At 36.1% G+C, this 17,062-nt stretch overlaps 1 protein-coding gene across 2 annotated transcripts in view; it reads left to right on the top strand.

The window, feature by feature from the left end:
• The first annotated feature begins 979 nt into the window (after window positions 1-979).
• The window catches only part of fam110b (family with sequence similarity 110 member B), a 48,628-nt gene continuing 32,545 nt past the window's right edge, over window positions 980-17,062 (top strand). Inside the window, exons 1-2 of one of the 2 annotated variants that reach the window (XM_048163530.1) lie at window positions 980-1,285; window positions 2,996-3,189. The gene's annotated coding sequence lies outside the window, so the exon portion shown is untranslated. The remainder of the gene's footprint in view (window positions 1,286-2,995; window positions 3,190-17,062) is intronic. The other variant, XM_048163529.1, reaches the window with a different exon arrangement.

Below are 17,062 nucleotides of genomic sequence, written 5' to 3' on the forward strand. Positions count from 1 at the left end.
AGTGTTGTCAAAACAATTTTCCATACATATCGATACTGAAATATCTGAAACGCTTCCAATACTCATTTTCAGCAGAATATATGGCTACACAATCACTGTGACAGCGAGTTGACACACAAACCCACCATGAATATTGTTGTTGTTACAGGGCTTGAATTTTGGCATTAGATTGCATGTATTGCGCACAATTCTACTCAGATTTTGTGCACCCAAAGTGCGCGCACATAAAGCTACCTCTCAATGCTAAACTGAGTTCTTTTTTGCTGCTCATTGCGTTTAAATAGTCAAATACACACAAAATAATGTCAAAATAGCCAGTCTTGGCAAGTATTCACGTAAACACAGTCAGTTATGTTTTAAGTGAATGTAAACAGTTGAGAAATGTGTAACAGAGTGGATCTGTGCATCAGGTCTTAAAGTGACAGCAATCTTTATAGCAGTTTTTCACTATGGTATTGATGTCAAAATTGTGGCCAGGGAAAATGCTGAGTGGTTAGTAACTTTGGAAAACCACTAGCCACAGTGGCTGGTAATAATAATAATAATAATAATAATAATAATAATTTCCCTTTTGCAATTTCATGCATATTTTGGCAATTAAACTAGGTGTAAGTTAATTTAAAAATATATATAATTAAATAAATTAAAGTAGCCTTAGCATAAGCATACAAGTAGCCTTAGTACTAGATCTATTAAAATAATAACTCTCATACAAGTTTTTTTTATTTCTTTTTTTCTTAAAAATATAAAATACATTGGACAGGAAACATAAAAACCTTTCCAAAGCATCATTAGGTTTAACCCTAATAATTTTACCCAGAGGTCAAGTTCATTATTTATGCTTGACATTTCATAGAACGGACCGCAAACTGCGCTCATCAGCTGAACGTGGTAAAGGTAGCGGTCCCTTTAAGAAAATTGGACAGCAGTATTTTGAAAACAGGGGTGAACTGTTGATTTAAAACTAAAAAGTCATTGTACAAAGAATGTATATATAGCATATTTAATCTATTTATCATGCAAGCGGACCTCTTTTTCCTATAGTGTAAAAATGGAGATCAGCTAATTGTGTCAGCGGGAAATAATATAGTCTGTTTGACCGTTTCCCCCTCTTTCGCACAACTGTCTGTCTGTTCTGGATCTAAGGCTCATGATGCAGCGGGGTTCAATAAGCTGGTAGGTGCTGCCCAACGCAAGGTTTTCAGCTCCAAACGACTGCGAATGAGCACGGAAATATACCGCAGCATCCTCATTCATTTAAAGTCTTCACGCGCAAATCATAAAGGTAAGTTCTTTGTTGTTACTATAATTTTATTTCACGCTGTATTTAGGATGCGTCAGTGTCTGTTTAGACCTCATAACAGCCCATTCAATAACAGTCTAGCATCCCTCACCTATTGTTCAACTCCAGACATCCAAATTCCACGGCAATGACATGTTGCATGTGATTTTGGTGCGTTACGTTTATCTTCAGAGATTTTGATATATAAGCAGCATATCTAAAGAGCCATTCGCTCAATATAGCCAGTGTTTGCATTATAATCTTCCTCCTAACTGCATTTTGCAGCAAAAGGTGGAAATCTTGCTGTTGTCATGAAACCGCATGGATTACAGAGCAGACAGACAATACGTTTCAAGTAACAGCAGGCTTTCCCCCCCATATATGACTTTATTTTCTCCTTTGTAAGTGTCTAAAATTGTATGAATGAGTCTGGCATCTTGTAATGTGTTGAGTGGGCTATTGATTGTATATCAGGACTGTTACTAATAGTTCCAAGCATGCCAAACACAGACTCATAAATGCCTTTTTCTTTAGTCTCCCTTCTCATGCTTGTCCCTTAATTTTTATACTGTTTTAAGGTGTTGTTAATGTCTTGGATCATCCTAAGCTTATAATGTAGGTTTGAAGGGTATCAGACAAGCTGTAATGACAGCTAGCTTAAGTCAGATATCCATGGTTTGACAGGGCGCCTGTCATCCCAGTGCAAAATGTGGCATTGGTGACCTGTTGTGTTTATAAGTACTTGTATAAAATACTGCTGCTCAAACTAGATTTAAAGGCTGTTTGACTGCAGTATGCTGTCTGTTTGGATTAGGAAAGCTGCTGAAGGGGATGATCATAAGGTTGGCTCACACTTGCATATCAAAATTCTTGTTTTGAGAATTAGTCATTAGCCAAAATAGCACTATATTAGGTCATTCGGTTTAAGCAACCGCAGACTAATGCTTGTTTTGAGTACAAGAAAGTGGCCATCACTTTTTAAACCCTTTAAATGCCATCTCCGTTGGTTCCCTCAGAAAAATAGTCAGTTTAAACTCAACCGGTGGGTCACAGGTCATGGATAGCAGGGAGACAATGCTGGCATAGTTAGGATGAAAACATAAATATGCTTATTAACCTTTAAAGTCTGCATGAAATGGAAAAAAATCCCCTTGTAATTCTTAATCAAAATTCCAATCTTCTGGTGAATTGACAGACTTCTCTCTGTTGACGTATGCTGGATTTCTCCAATCATTTAGTCTGCCACTATCCACTATACAACTGATGTAAAGAACCAAGTCCTGAACCAAGTTTTTTAATTTTCGATAAGCCGTTTCAATCGGATGTACATCACAATATGGAAGAAACGATCTGTCAATATTTCCTTTACATCGCAACTTTAAAAGGGAAGAGAAAACGTTTTTGAATGTGTCTTATCTTAAAGAATGTGTTTCCAATCAGACTGTGGTATTTTGGCACAAATATATGTCATGTTAATGTTTTTTGCATATTGTTTTGCTAAGACTTTTTTTGTATAAAGTTCCTGGTAATATTAATACATTTCATGTTTAGTTTAAGGTAAACAGTTTTGAAGTGAGTTGGGTCGCCAAAAGCTAGGTTTTGAAACAAAACCACTGGTTTAGGTAATGTAGGTTGTGTCTTGCGCAATTCTTGATTAACTTTATGCCTTTTAGTTTAATTAGGCTGTTTGCTGTTCTTACATTTTGATTACAGGCTACATTGCATCAAACCTACAGAGTTCTGTACTAACACAACAGGAATGTAGCGCTTTCTCTGTAGCGGCGTAAGAAGGGATGTGGAATGAAAAGCGCAGAGCTGGAACAGTGTCATGGGATTGTAAAGCCATGATTATATGAGGAATGCCATGATGACTTCAGCAGAGATGCGGAAATGAACTGCGTTTAGAGGTAACAGATGAAAATGCAGTTAGAGTTTTTGTCAGCACTCCTTTCAGGGCTTGAGGAAATAAAGGGCTTTAGTACAGTCTATTCTTTGGCTGAGGAATTGTCTTTAAAAAAAAACAAAAAAACAATAACAGCAGAGCAGTCTATGAATAGCTGACAGATTTTGACATCATATTGGCACCTTGCATTACATGGTCGAGCCAGCTGCGATTGGATCATAATTTAAGCGGATGATCCAGTGGGTCATTCAGGGTGAGTTTTGTTGTTCACATGTGGAAAGTCTTGGGCATTTCAGTCTTCTCACAGTATGAACGGTGAGTCACAGGATAAATCATGAGAGTAATTAAATCCAGTAGGTACATTAGCTTTTCAAATGCCTCCCTCTTTTTGCCATTGTAAAAGCTGAGAGTGAATTTAACCATGTTTTCTTTTAGACTACTCCCTTCATGCAGCCCAGTTGATTTGTGTCTGTCACGCAGCCCCTTATATACCTTATATATGTGTATTTTTAATATAAAAGTTTAAGAACTATTTACAATAAATCTGTAACAATCACTTTTACAAAAGGAAAACGCTTTCAGCCAAAGCTGCTGAAACTCATAATCAGTCTCTTATAAAGAGTAAAATCTTGAATGTACTGAGCCACATCCATGAAGACCCCTGTTATGATTGTGTCAGGTTAATCTAAAGAGCAGAAGATGGGAAGGAAGTGGACATACCCATGTGGTCATGTCTCAAAACATATGATCATTTCATCTCACAGAAAAACTTAAAGGATTAGTCCACTTTTAAATACACTTTTCCTGATAAATTTACTCACCCCCATGTCATCCAAGATGTTCATGTCTTTCTTTCGTCAGTCGAAAAGAAATGAAGGTTTTTGAGGAAAACATTCCAGGATTTTTCTCCTTACAGTGGATTTCAATAGCTACCAACAGGTTGAAGGTCAAAATTAGAGTTTCAGTGCAGCTTCAAGGGCTTTAAACGATACCAGATGAGTAATAAGGGTCTTATCTAGCGAATCGATCGGTCATTTTCGGAAAAAATACAACCGTTTATGCTTTATAAACAAAATATCGCACTGAACGTACTTTCCGCTTCCGCATTCTTCATAACGCTTACGCTGAATGTTCTACGCTTTCCCTATTCTACTTATGGAGCGAACGCAGCGCCAGTTTAGTTTTTTTCCGTAACTTGAACAGGGAAGGCGTAGGACATTCAGCGTAAGCGTTATGAAGAATGCGGAAGCGGAAAGTACGTTCAATGCGATATTTTGTTTATTAAGCATAAACGGTTGTAAACAGTTGTATTTTTTTCGAAAATGACCGATCGATTCGCTAGATAAGACCCTTATTACTCATCTGGTATCGTTTAAAGCCCTTGAAGCTGCATTGAAACTGTAATTTTGACCTTCAATCTGTTGGTAGCCATTGAAATCCACTGTAGGAGGATTTCAAGGAGAAAAATCCTGAAATGTTTTCCTCAAAAACCTTCATTTCTTTTCGACTGACAAAAGAAAGACATGAACATCTTGGATGACATAGGGGTGAGTAAATTTATCAGGAAAAGTGTATTTAAAAATGGACTAATCCTTTAATAACACTGGGTTATGGATGTGGTACATTCAAACTATTATCAACATTTTGAGAAAAATCTAATAATTAGGGCTATCGAGTGGTATTTTTTAAAATATAAAATTAATTCATTAATCACAATTAATCAGTTGTTTGCACATCTTTGTATTAATTACCTATAAGAAAAGCCCCCAAAATTTAAAGGGTTAGTTCACCCAAAAATGGGTGAACTAACCCTTCTGTCATTAATTACTCACCCTCATGTTGTCCCAAACCCATAAGACCTTAGGTATCTGATCCACACATAAGCAGCAATGAGTGACAGTGCATCTTTTGAGATCCAGAAGGCTATTAAAAGACATCGATAAAACGGTTAACATGACTACAGGGGTTCAACCTTAATGTTATGAAGCGACGAGAATACTTTTTGTGCTCAAAAACAAAACAAAGAGCGATTTCAAAACACTGCTTCGTGAAGCTTCGAAGCTTTATGAATCTTTTGTTTCGATTCAGTGGTTCGGAGCGTGTATCAAACTGCCAAAGTCACGTGAACCATTGAAATTTCAAAAGACTTATGTCGTAACGATGCTTCGTTTACTGAAATCACATGACTTTGGTGCTCTGAAATACTGAATCGAAACAAATGATTCATAAAGCATCGAAGCTTCATGAAGCAGTGTTTTGAAATTGCCCATCACTAGATGTTGTTGAAAAAGTCGTTATTTTGTTTTGTTTTTGCACACAAAAAGTATTCTTGTCACTTCATAACATTAAGGTTGAAGCACTGTAGTCCTTTGACCGTTTATCCATGTCTTTCAATACCCTTCTGGACCTCAAAAGATGCAGTGTCATTGCTGCTTATGTGTGGATCAGATACCCTCGGATTTCATCAAAACTATCTTTATTTTTTGTGAGGACAAACAAAGGTCTTACTGGTTTGGGACAACATGAAGGTGCTTAATGACAGAAATTTCATTTTTGGGTGAACTAACCCTTTAAGAAAATTCAAAGGTTGCATTATTGTGGCCTCAAAAGCACTGAATAAGCATTACAGAGAGACATTTTATTTACATATCACTGAATATAAGACATCAGTGGCCTGCTGTCAACACCAGTCCATTTTGCAAATGAGTTGCCAATCTGTCAGAGGTAGAACAAAGTTGTTGTCTTTTTCGGTTCCCAGATCTAGTTTGAAAGTGCGGTGATCACGTTTTCGCTGTAGTTGGACCTAAGCTTTAAAATAGACTATATTTTTATACATCGGAACTGCTTGTACAATAACTATTGTCTATATAAATACATTTGACTTTTGACATATAGATATCATCCAACCTGCTTTCTAGATATTGGTATCGCAGCACAGAAACATCACGTTGCATAACTGCAAAAGAGACTAGGGCTGTCAAACGATTAATCATGATTAATCGCATACAAAATAAAAGTTTGAGTTTGGCTAATATATGTGGGTGTACTGTGTGTAATTATTATGTATATATAAATACAAACACATCCATGTATATATTTGAGAAATATTTACAAGTATATGTATTTATTTATATTTTTATATAATTTATATTATATATAAATAAATTTTTTGTACATAAATAGCATATTTCTCTTAATATATACATTAATTTGTGTGTATTTATATATATATATATATATATATATATATATATATATATATATATATATATATATATATATATATATATACACATATTAATTACACACATTACTCACACATATATTATACAAACTCAAACTTTTATTTTGTATGCGATTAATCACGATTAATCGTTTGACAGCCCTAATAGAGACGATAGTCCAAAATCTCTAGCGGTCGACAAATTTCTACTGGTTAATCATATCTACCGGTATATCAGCCACCCTTACCCTTAAATGTGTTTTGATGTAATAGACATTGTGTTGTGAGATTTATAATAAAGACAAATCTGTTTTAATGGTCAGTAGCTTGACCGATTTCACAACAACACTCACTAGTTTGGATGCCTCCTGACCGAGTAGTTATTAGTGGTGATGAAATACTTTTGTGCCCAGATTACGTTATTGTGGTTTCATGTTGCCTTTGTGTTGTTTATTCTCCAGGGGCGGTTTAGGCCCATCTGTGTGACTCTTCACATCAATAGAGGCCGCAGATGCGTAGCCTGACCCCCAGCAGGCCTTTGTAATGCGCCCAGACGTGGCGTGTGTTTGTGTCTGTGTGCGTGCACGTGGGTACGTAGGCTCCATACTCACTGTTTTGTTCAGGATGTGCCACCGGTCTGCTTTAAAGGGTCCTTAGAGTAGGTTGCGTGTTAGTCAGAACAAACAACACAAAGATGTAAAGCTGTCTGTGATGGGAGTACAGGTGTCCTGTCAGCAGAACTAATGCTCTTTTCTCTGCATACATTACTATCCAAGCTCTGATTTTTAAGTCTACAGGACTCAACAATAATGATTTTTTTTTTTTCTGCTGATCTAGCGAAGTCTGTAGTTCAGATTTGTACTTGATATTTTCCCTAGCCTCACTGCAATAAATGATAATTTTTTTTTAGCAATATATTTGATGAGTTAGAAATTCATTTTGTTTTTCATTAAATATTAAGTTTTATTTATAAATCAAATAGGGATACACAGTATATTCATATTATATTGATTGTTGTCTGTTTTGCTCATTTGATTATCCTCATTTGCAGGTTCATAATTTTGTTTATGGGGTTTACAAAATACGTTTACATCATTTAATGATCAAAAAACAACATTTTTCTTATAATTAACATTGTTGCAGTACTTGTTTTCTTCTTCTGTCTAAACGCTCTGCTTTAGTTTTGATTTCTTTAAAACCCGCTTTCCGAAAAGCACAGTCTGTTCTGATTGGTCAGCCAGCTCCAACCTGTTATGATTGTCTACCACTTACAGCATATTTCAGAAATGTAAAGCCCCTTACCATAACCAGAGAGTATCAGCTCTGGATTCTTGCTGAGGTGTTGCAAACCCTACTGTAACTACGCTAACAGGCATCAGTTTTGCCATATCAGTTCATTATCCATATCAGTCCAATAATGACAGTCAAGAAGTTGAACTAGTTGATCAACCCGAACCACTTTCGTAAGCATGACTTGTGCAGGATTTCACAGTGGTAATTCTTTATTTTGTACCTCTCTTACATTTCAGATGTTTTTGTAATTGTGTCATTTATAACATCTGACCTGCATCCAGGGATGTGGGATGTAGGGGTGCTGGGTGCTCTTTTATAAAGAAATCAATACATTTTAATCCAGTAAACCTTCAGTAAGCAATTTAACTGTAAATTGTGGGCTAAATGGGCTACAAACCTTTTTTTTTTCTTATTAAACTGTTTTAATCTTACATAGTTTACTATTTAAAAATGAGGTTGGTCTATCATTTCATTTCTCCTGAATCTTGGTTGATGCATACCAGGGACTGAAATTAAAGGGTTAGTTCACCCAAATGAAAATTCAGTTAATTACTCACCCCCTTAAGCAGAAACTCAACCGAACCTGAATCCTGAATAACGCGCAAGAACAAACCTCTTCTGGCAGCTCAAATGTGCTGCGTAACACATGAGAATGAACCTCATTGGGCACGTTTGAGCTTCCGGAAGAGGTTTGTTCTTGTGCGTTATTCAGGTTCGGTTGAGCTTCTGCTTATGTTCGCTGATCAATGTTTACATGTGAGTAAAAGCCTAAATTAAATCGAGTCTCTTCAAAAAATTTGGATTAAACTGCTCGATTCATATGAATTGGTTTTCCGATCTCTTTATGAACTTTTTGAAGCATCAAAGTGTTAGTCGCAAAGGCAGTCAATGGAAGGAAATCTGACAGCATTCTGTCTTCAATAAGGTCTTCATTTGTGTTCCGAAGATGAACAAAAGTCTTACGGGTTTGGAACGACATGAGGGTGAGTAATGAAGAGTAATTAATGACAGAATTTCATTTTGGGGTGAACTAACCCTTTAACAGGTGCTTGTGGCAAAAATGTGATCAAAATGAACAAAAATGCCCCCCAGAATTAAAGGGTTAGTTCACCCAAAAATGAAAATTGTCATTAATTACTCATGTCGTTCCAAACCCGTAAGGCTTTTGTTCATCTTTCTTTCTGTCCCTCCACAGTCTGCCTTCACAGCTGACACTTTGAAGCTTCAAAAAGTTCATAAAGAGATAGGTTTAGTCAAAATTTTCTGAAGAGAATCGCTTTATGTGATGAACAAATTGAATTTAGGCTTTTACTCGCATATAACAGTGCTTCCCACACATAGACTTTACTTGGGCGGCCCGCCCACGTATAATAACGGCCGCCCAAGTATATTTGGAGACACATTTTTGCTTCTATTATTTTTATCCTCTTATACTTTTATATCCGCGCAAGATAATGAAACCATCCGTGATCGATTAACTAGTCGTTTCGTACCTGCTCGTTATATGTGCGGCAGAACTGTTTACTCCCGCTAACATTCAAACGGGCGCTGCATTTTGCAAAGTCACAAGGAGGCGCTGTTGCGCGTTCTACAAGCTCGCGCAACAGAGACTGCTTCAAAGTGATTCTCAATCAATGAAAAGCGCAGATTTATGCCAAGCGATTGCTAATGAACTCAAGTTGATGAATTATTACAATGTCTACTTTATGGCCTTTATATAAAATGTTTTAGACAATTGTAAGAATCTGAAGGATCAGCCTGCAATAGTACAGACATTTCAAAATAAGAGTACCGGTGTATTTCGGGCTTGTTTATTAAAGTCACACACTAAGTTTTTTCTTTTTCTTTTAGGGCATTATTGGTATTTTGGTTACACTATGAATTGTATTTAATTTGATTTCCATTTAATTCATAGTAAATGATTGTAGTCTCCCCCACAGAAAGAAAAGACTAAGAACATTATTTGACACATATATTATTCATAAATTTTACTAGTAAAATCTGTGTCCCATTCACTGAGAGAGACACTATATGACAGCAAGGAGAACATAGGAAAATGTGAACCATTTAAATGCTGTAATTTTGCATAATTTACAATGCATAATAATGCATAATATTAGTATGTAATTAAATGTAATATGTTATTTAATTAAAATTAATTTCAGTAAATAAACATACTGTTAAAAAAAATCACACATTGTTTGTTTGTCACATGTAGTAGACCATTTTTGTGCCGTGGGTAATAGGATTTTTCGCCCGGCTAGTATATTTCAAACCTGTGGGAAGCACTGTATAAACATTGATCAGCTAACATAAACAGAAGCTCAACCGAACCTGAGTGATGCGCGAGAGCAAACCTTTTCAGAAAAATTTGGACTTAACTGCTCAATTCATATGGAATAGTTTTACGATCTTATTATGACTACATGACTAAATTATAACTTTTTGAAGCAATGGAGGGACAGATAGCTCTCAGATTTCATCAAAAAGATCTTAATTTGTGTTCCGAAGATGAAAGAAAGTCATACTGGTTTGGAACGACATTAGGGTGAGTAATTAATGACAGAATTTTTATTTTGGGTGAACTAACGCTTTTAGTTATGGGCAACATGACTGAGCAACATGTTTTGTTCCTGAAAGAATCAAGGTTTCTGAACGAATTCATTTGAATGAATGATTCAATGACTCACTTATTAAAACAGTGACTTGCTGCCACCTACTGGCGGATTTCCACTGCACCACACTTTGGAGTGCAAGTCTGTAAGCTAGGACACAAGGGTTTTATTTATTTATTATTTATTTTCTCTTTCGATGTGCTGGCTCGTTTATTGCCTGCAAACATACCTCAATAGCCCTTTTTTGAAATGCCATATTACAAATACATTCCTTGTTGCATTACGATTGAAATATTACTATGTTCTGTCAAAAAAATGTGTGCTGTATGCTGCATTTAAATGAGCGTTTTCTGGAATTGTTTGTTCTGCTTCATGACGTTGACATGTTTTATATATTATGTCTTTATATAATAAAGAAACAATTTATTTCTTTATTAAAATATATATTACCCCAGCACCCCCAACCCAAAACATCTTCCCGCGCCCGCCTGCATCGAACAGCATGGTTCAGAATTCAGTCGTTGAGATGGTGAGAAAATACATTTTAACTACTGTTTCCTAAGTTCGTCCGCCAAAAAACAGCATCTTTTGGACATGGTGACAACACACTAAAAATGACACAATTCAACCAGGCCTTGCACAAGGTTAACAATAACAGCAAAACATGAAAATAATGTGCATACAACCCCAATTCCATTAATTCATTAAAATGGTTTTATTGCTTTTCTAATGTCCTGTTTTTGGGCTTATAGATTTAGAGGCCTTACTCTTACATAACTGCTGCAGACATTTTACAGGGCCTGTTACTAAATATTGCTTTGATTTTACAGAATGCATCGACAAATAAAGTCCTTTCGCAAGCACAGCAGATCAGGCCTTTATTGAATCTCTCAGCACTTATTCTAGCTCAGGCCTTGTCGGCTTATATCATAGAGAAACGTGATTGCATCTTGTTTACAGGCTCTTGAGAAATATTTTTGCAATTAAAGTGGCCCAACGCTGGGTCAGCTGAAGGAGGATTAAGGCCACACTGCTGCGAGTGTGAAGAGCTCAACAGAAGGTGTTGATGAAAGCAGCCCTATGGAGGTGCTCCACAGCAGATGGCACACACACTGAGATCTGATGTTAGGTGCCAGGTCACATTCCTTCTCTACTTCCGGAGGATTATTAGAAATCATTCAATATGTCTCTGCGCGGGTGATGATCTTTATTTGTGGCAGAATTATAATGCTGCTTTTATTGGCTATAAGAGGTTATGGATATGAACACAGAGCAGGGAATAGTTGTCACTGTTATGTTCTCAATAATTAGTATAATCAAAGACACTATCCACACCAAGCCAATATTTTGCTTGTATATATTGAATGAGCCAATCATTTCACAGTTGTGAACACAGTTGTTTCAACACTTGTGAACTCATTTCACAGCAGTTGCTTACATTGTAATTCTTTGTAATATACCACAATCGCTTATAAGGGTGTTTCTTCAACTATGGGCATTTTCGGCCTTTGTGGGCTTTTAGAAACACATTTTTCAAACTAAACTTATTTAAATGTCAACAATGTCTGAAAATTCTGTATTTTGTTCATTGCAGTTCAGGCAGAAAATGTAATTTCCATCATCTCAAATAATCTTTCATTTTGTAGTGGAAATGACAGTGGTGGAAATTATATTTTTGGATTTTTGGAATTAAATGGCTTTTCTACGGAAAAGGATTAGGGCCAAGCAATAATAAAAAAATAAAACTATCTCGAGATTAAACTTGTTAAATGACGAGAAAAAACTCGTTAAATTTCGAGAAAAAAGTCGAGATAAAATGTTGAGAATAAAGTCATTAAATTATGAGAAAAAAGTCGTTAGATTATGAGAAAAAAATTTGTTAAATTATGAGAAAAAAAATCATTAAATTTCGAGAAAAAAAGTCTAGATAAAATGTTGAGAATAAAGTCATTAAATTACGAGAAAAACAGTCGTTAAATTATGAGAATTTAACAACATTTTTCTTATAATTTAATGAATTTGTTCTCGTAATTTAATGACTTTATTCTCAACATTTATCTTGACATTTTTCTCGAAATATAATTACTTTTTTTCTCGTAATTTAATACGTTTATTCTCAACATTTTATCTCGACCTTTTTCTCGAAATTTAACGAGTTTTTTCTCGTAATTTAACGAGTTTATTCTCAACATTATATTTTGAATTTTTTCTCGAAATTTAACAACTTTAATCTTGAGATGGTTTTATTTTTTTATTATTGCTTGGCCCTAATCCTCTTCCGTACTTTTCCTTTTGTCTTCCTAAGGATAATTTCGTTGCTGGCATTTTATGTATCCTTAAATAAACACAATTAAATCCTATTTCCACACCTTTTGCATAATTTTACAAAAGTGAAGCTTGATTGGAAATGATATGAAATATAAATCTTCAGTCATATAAACATTTAAGTGAAATATACCTTTTCTTCGTTTATTGATTTATTTATTTTGCTCAAATTTCATTTTAGGCATACACTGTAGTCTCATTGGTGGAGAATTGTTGTTTTGGCCCTTTGAACTTTGGTTCAGAAATTGGCAAATATTTTTCACACAACACATTGAAATTAATTAATTAATTAATTAGTTTAATTTACCCTTTGCTTATGTTATCATAGTTTTAAGAATGCTAATATTTTTATGATGTAATTTAGCATTCAAATATTTAAAGGTAATCTGTAATGCCCCTTTTACAAGATGTAATATAAGTCTCTTGTGTCCCCAGAATGTGTCTGTGAAGTTTCAGCTCAAAATACCCCACAGATCATTTATTAGTTTGTCAAATTTGCCATGCTGTTTTTGTGTGTCCCTTTAAATGCAAATGAGCTGCTGCTCCCTTCCGCTTTCCAAAAGAGGGCGGAGCTTTAACGGCTTGCTCTTCGGTTGCTCAACAACAAGAAGGCTGGAGAATCTCACGCAGCCAAAATGACGACTGTCAGTAACCGTGTTTAGCCTCACATTGTTCAAACCGGAGTCGGACACTGATGGAGAGACTCAGGAAGAAGTTACAACTTTTAGAACGCAACTGGACAATTCTGAACAGTTAGTGGATACATTTATATATTTGCTGTGGAGTTGAGTCAACTCAGCATTTAGCATGTGCCATCATGTTAAACTTTTGTGCAAATCCAGCATTGAATCGATCTTCGTTTGTGAAGCAGTCCGGCGTAAAATGACGGCATGGTAACAACACTCTACTACAGCAACTCTTCCTCTTCTCTAAAGCTGCCCAACATGGCCTCACCACCTTTGTTGCATGTTCTCTGGGGCAGAGTTTATGTAAATTTTCACTAACTCAGGAAGAAGCTTGTTGTAGTCCCTACCAGCCATTTGTTGTAGTCCTTAAACAGAGAAATCTTGAAAAGAAAATATCTCCCTTTGCATTGAACTTTGAGCATCATAACTTTGCAGATGTTTATACTCAAACAGCAACATTACAAAAATAAATGAAGGCTGGGTACGAAGTTTTAATTTGACCTGCATACTACAAAAAAAAAAAATGTTGCAGTCAAAACAAAAGTTTTAATATTAATCAACCCCTGGGACATTTAAGTGTCTATTAAAGAAGTGCTCAGATATGTTTAGTCAACAGTGAAATATGAAATGATTCATTTATCATTATACATTTTAATTATGTAAACAAGCAGAGTGCAATACAAAAGTAATGTTGAGTTAAAGTAATTAACTCTGTGAGGTTTGTCTGACTGCAGGATTAAAATGTGACCCAAATCCTCTGGATGGGATGAAAAGCATGCGTGAACCTGTGATTTGTGTTCGTATTTAGGGAATGGGTTCTTAATTGCACAGTTAAACATACCATGGTGGTGTTCATGGTAAGATTCAAGCAATTTCTGAGATTCATCCACCTATTTTAACTTTTTCTGTATGAAGGAAAAACATTTGATCTTGTGAGGATTTTGAACTTATTATTTCCCATATTCTTTCCTGTTTGTCGCCTTTCAGACATTTTCAACATAAACAATAGGATTAGCCTCACGTGTGTGAGAGAAGCACAATCGCCCTCCATTTTAGGAATACTTAAATTCTCAAGGCTTCATCCAAAAATGAAAAATCTCCCCATCTCTCATTTATTAGTGCTGCATGTCTAGCTGAATGAATAAAATGTCTGCAGTCTACATCATCTGCCATCTTGCATTCACATGACTGCTTTTACAGAGATCAACAATAAAGGAATTTAAAAGAGAGAGAGAGAGAAGAGGATCGGCGAATAGTTGGGAGCATTGGCGGAGGGCCAAGCACGACGTTCAAACGGTGACCTATTTCATTTAGTCCAGAGTGCGCTAGACTAGAGGAGAGATGAATTACTGTCTCTGTTGCCATCTCATTTCAGGTGCTTATTTACTTGGCACTGTTTGTGCTACATTCTGGAATATTTCTAGTTGCTAACAGCTGCTGTACATTATAGCAATGTGCATTATCCTTTTGATGACCCTCATGCAATGGGCTGTTATGTGAATGGGAGAGACTATTATAGTGACTACTACCTTGTCCGCTGGGCATATATGGGCTGCAAATATATGGTGGTGTGTCCAGTTAATGCACCTTAGCGGTTGTGTAGATGCTTAAATCACTTAGTTGGCTTGAGTCGATGCTGGCCAGGGTAAAATTGTGCCCAACCCCCAGGGTTGGTTCAAGTGGCAGTGCATTAGCATTCAATCCAAATGTCAATTCTCATGGTGGCACATCCAGTTCTCTCTGGTGGCGCAGTATTGGCATAAATGCAGATATGTTGCCTGTGAACAAACACCCATAAATGTTTTTCTAACATTTTTGGGTACTTTCCTTTGACTTTGTTTTTATATTAAATTCATTAAATAGTCTATTCCCAATCCTTCGAAAAGAACTTGATTAGTTCCCCCTAAAATGAAAATTGTCATAATTTCGTTCACCCTGATATTGTTTCAAACCTGTATGACTTTCTTTCATCAGTAGAACTCAAAAGGAGATCATTTAAAGGTACACTATGTAACTATTGGACCTCTAGCAGTTAAAAAACCAAACTGCATGCATTGTTTTGGTTGTACTTTGACTCTGCGTGACTGTGCGGATGAATATGGTTATCCTATTGCTCATAAAACATGTCCTATGCTTAAGTTATATAACCAGTTTAGATGGAAAGGATATCAAGCTGACTAGCTGAAGACATTACTGTAGCTATAACGGTTAATTGACATGGTATTTCCTTGAAAATAAATTCCAGCACAGCGCTACAACAACCCATAATGAAAAGGCTTTACAGTGAACTCTGTTAGAGAGCTACATATGGCAATTTATCAGTTCTTGCCATCTCCAAAAAGCCAAGCCATTGTTGATTCGCGCTCTCTTTTTGCCAGTAGACTCACCTCTGTTCGCCGTTTTAAAAAAATGTATGTTTGGTGTGCTCCATGTTAACCTTTCTTGCTCTTTGTGACAACTAACCTATGCCACTCCCACACCATACATGCGTCAAAGTAACTTTTTTCTGTTTGCAGATATGACGAGACATGCACGGGCGAGTGATGTATGCAATTTCCCGCAAAAACCATCCCACAGGTCTAAAATATAAACACTTATACTAGGCTTACCAAAGTGAACCATATTCAGTAGTAAATTGTGACTAAGATTATGACTAACACTTAACAAATCACCTGAGTGTGTCAGCTAAAAAAGTACACGTGACTCGCTGATCATTTTCCAGTTGGTTTTGGTGGAAGAGTAATCCAACCCAACCCAGGCAACTGCAAACTTCGGTCATTAATCTGTGCGTGTTTACGTCATTTTTGTAAATAAAGACATCAGGCTACTACTATACACAATGGAAGGTGTCGTAGTGGCTTGAAGCCACAACAAACATCAAACTAAGAAGTGTTTGCAAGCAAAAAAGGAAAGTGACAATACCTGTAATAAATCATGAATTAACAGTTTGCAAAGCATCACATTGGCTGTGCACTGACTAGGTTCACAAAACAATGTTTATGTTGGTAACAATGCCAAATCTCTAAACCAGCTACTACTTTGGTCTGTTTGCCTATAAATAGCAATATAAGCTGCTTACCTGCTCATAAGACACATTTTTCGAATATCTAACTTTATTTTGTTATTGGGAGAGTTTTGACATTTGCACCGATAAGACGATCATCTGTAACCACACAGGGGTTCATCTGTGCAGAATAGTGGAGCCAAAGCACTTAATTACCAAAACAGCTTGTAATTTTCAGTTTCAACCACTAGAGGCCTAATCATAGCAGACGATGGTGCTCTCCTGTGCGTCATCGTGTATACAGGTCTGAATGACATGGTGAGTAAATGATGTCAGAAGTTATATTTTTGGGTGACCTATCCCTTTAAACAAACTATTTTGCATTTCCATTAAGACATTATTTACAGTATAAGGGTGTGCAATTATTTATTTATTTTTTTAAAATCCATTAGTCAGTAGGTTGCACAAGACACTTCAACTTCATAGCATGTTTGTTGGACGACTAGTTCACCATTGTCACCCATTTCTGATTATTTTGTATATTTATGAAGCTCTTATTTTCTTGTTGGTTGGTCATTAAGATATTTGTGATTTGTAGACTTTACTGTTTATGTGTCAACATTTGTTCAGGACTTCAGACCCGAGGACATTACAAAGGCATCCAGAGAGTCAGGCTATGCAGAAAAAGAAAATTCACTGACAGATATTAGGCGAGTTTTCACTCAGTTTTG

This window comes from Megalobrama amblycephala, linkage group LG17 (assembly GCF_018812025.1).
Source record: "Megalobrama amblycephala isolate DHTTF-2021 linkage group LG17, ASM1881202v1, whole genome shotgun sequence".
Lineage (NCBI taxonomy): Eukaryota > Metazoa > Chordata > Actinopteri > Cypriniformes > Xenocyprididae > Megalobrama > Megalobrama amblycephala.